The sequence below is a fragment of the Crocodylus porosus genome, unplaced genomic scaffold (genome assembly GCF_001723895.1).
Source record: "Crocodylus porosus isolate Cpor-Errol unplaced genomic scaffold, CroPor_comp1, whole genome shotgun sequence".
NCBI classification, from domain to species: domain Eukaryota; kingdom Metazoa; phylum Chordata; order Crocodylia; family Crocodylidae; genus Crocodylus; species Crocodylus porosus.
The window spans coordinates 7,721,242-7,723,904 of record NW_017728913.1 but is presented as its reverse complement, the minus strand read 5'-3'; the positions used below and the strand labels follow the sequence as shown (position 1 = coordinate 7,723,904).

Below are 2,663 nucleotides of genomic sequence, written 5' to 3'. Positions count from 1 at the left end.
CCCACAAGCCAATCCCCGCCCACTCGAAGAAACTCCCTCTCCTCCCGCTCGCGGCGCATGCTCAGTGGGGAACGCGGCTTCGCAGGCCGTGCTGTGAGGCTGTAAGGTTCCTTCCGGAACTAAGATGGCGGCCCCCAGCTGCTGCTTCCGCCCTGTGCGGGGGGTGAACGACGGCGGCCGGGAAGGCAGTGCCGAGGTGACGAGGCTCCGTCGGGAACAGCCTTCGATTCCCGCCCCCCCTTCCATTCCCACCTTGCCCGAGAGATCTCTGACGTCATCGCGCGTCGTCACTGCGCTGTCCCGCGCGTGCCCCGGGCCGTGGAGGTTCCAGCCTTGCAGCTTCTCCCGGGCCAGGCCCGGCGCTGCTGGCGGAGGGTACAGCTGCGGCGCTTTTTACTCTGTGCAGTAACCGGGGGGTGCATCCCTGCTCCTCACCTGCCGTTTCTTGTTCCTTCCAGCGCCTCGTGTGAAAACCCAGGTGTGTGGGGGCTGCAGCGGCATGCGGAGGTGAAGCCTGGAGCAGTGGTCGCCAGAAGGCAAGTGACAGGGGGTGTCCTATTGCTATGCTTTAGTGGCTGTAGCTGAGGTCATTGGCGACACATAGGGGGTGCACACAGGTGCACATGCACCCCCTATGTGTGGTGGTGCTCCCCTGCGAAAAGGTGGTACTCATGGGCGGTCGCCACTCACCATCCCCCCTCCTTGCTGCCAACACTGCCGGTGGGCTCTGCAGGCGGTCCGCGATTGCTGCTCATGGTGTTTGCAGGTGGTTGCCAACCACTGGTCGGTGCTTGCCACCACCTCAACCTGCCGTTGCCGATAGCCCTGCAGCAGCTCCCTACTTGCCTCTGCCATGCTCCCGCTGCCAACAGTGCTGCTGCCATTTGTGGGAGCTTTGCGATGCCCCCCCAGCCTCCAGGGGTATGCAGCATTCGTGGCTAAGGTTAGGGCAGTCTCCTGGCATACATGGGGCTTGGATCACCCTAGAAGTGATGTGGCCCATTGAGAGTCAGTTCAGATTAGGGTCACTGTATTTTCAGTTTCAAAGAAGAGAACACCTGTGGGGGGAAAAGAGGGAAGGGGTATATGATGGGATGGGAGCAGTGACATATGCCCATGTCCTGTTGTCACTCGCAAGCCACAGTGCTGCTGTCACCCCCAGCCCTGCTGATCACCCTCGCTCCTAATCCTCAGTACCCTGCCCCCCAGACGGTGCCGGTACTGTCACTCCCAACCCACAGCCCACCTGGCCCTGCTGATATTCCTCACTCCTGAGCCATAGCCTCTTGTCTCCCCCAGCCCTACCAATGCCCCTCACCTCCTTCCCCCACCCTGCTGCAGCCCCAGCACTTGCAGCTGCCCAGCTTGTGCATACAGGATCTAATGCCCTGCCTCCAGTCACCTTCCCTTGCTGCCCCCATCCCCAGGCAACTCCTTGCTGGGGCAGAGGCAGAGCAAAAGCCCAGACACTTCCTGATATTTTACAAAACTGCCCAGACACAGATGGGAGGACCCAAAAAGAAGACATGTCCAGGAAAACTGGGACATATGGTAACCCTAGTTTAGATCCACTTGTGGTTAACTTGTTCTAGAAGGAGTTAATTCAGCCGACCACAGCTGTCCTGCTTTAACCCCACCCCTTCTGACAGGGCTATTTCCCTCTATCCCTTATACTGAACACATCCTCCCAAACCTCCCTAGCCTCCAACTTACTTACCTGCAGCTGTTTGCACCCAGCCAGTACCAAACATTTGCACATGTGGGATCCCAGCTCAGGCCTACCGTAAGCCACCTAAACCTGAGCTGAGTGCTACAAATGCTTGTTTGCACCCAGAGACTTCAGGTGTGTAGAATCCCTGTATTTTGACATGATTTGTCAAGTTCTTATATTTTAACCCTGGGTGGTTATGAAAAAGAACACTGTAACTTATTGCTTGTAGATGTGAATTACCGTAAGGTGTCACCACTTGGTGTTGCTTGAGCAGGGGAGTCTTCTTTGCCTTGTGAATTGTATCAGGCAGCCTGCAACTTGTAAGCTGAAGTTTTGCAAATGTATCTGTTTATAATTACCAGTAGAGGTGCAGATTCATCATTCCCGTACCAGATGAGCACTGATATAAGGAAAATGGATTGTATTGGCAATCAGCTTTTTTTGGCTGATATGACTGATAAATGCCCTGTGCATGCACAGCTGCAGCACAGCACACAGGCACTCAGGAGCACAGCCTGGCAGCATGAAAAGCAGTTGAGTCTGGCTGGTAAGTCTTGTGAGGGAAAGGGCGTGGGGGGGCAGATAGAGGCCCCTGCAGTGAGGGAGGCAGTGGGGCAGGTGCAGGCACTGCTCAACCGGGGTAGGGTAGGCATGGGACGGAGCTGCAAGTGGCTCATCCGGGGAGTGCAGAGGGAGCAGCTCCTGCTGCTGCATGCACCCCAGGAGGCATGGGTGTAGGGGGTGCCACTGGATCTGTGCACAGGGTGGGCTGTTGCTGCAAGCTAGGGCAGCACCGGGCTCTTCCTGGTGGGTGTGTTGGGCCAGGGTGGTGTTGGGCTCTTCCTGGGGGGGATGGGGACTGGGGGACTACAGTCCCCCCCACCCCCTCCTGAGCCCTCTCCCAGTGCTGCTGCCCATCCTGAGTGCAGCCCTGCTCACCCCCCACCAAGAA

At 57.6% G+C, this 2,663-nt stretch overlaps 1 protein-coding gene across 3 annotated transcripts in view; it reads left to right on the top strand.

Moving 5' to 3' along the window:
• The first annotated feature begins 92 nt into the window (after positions 1-92).
• Positions 93-2,663, top strand: part of PRMT9 (protein arginine methyltransferase 9) — a 28,482-nt gene continuing 25,911 nt past the window's right edge. The window contains exons 1-2 of one of the 3 annotated variants that reach the window (XM_019534446.1): positions 93-196; positions 459-536. The gene's annotated coding sequence lies outside the window, so the exon portion shown is untranslated. Of the gene's footprint in view, positions 197-312; positions 537-2,218; positions 2,259-2,663 lie in introns of those variants that run through there. The other 2 variants (XM_019534447.1, XM_019534448.1) reach the window with 2 other exon arrangements.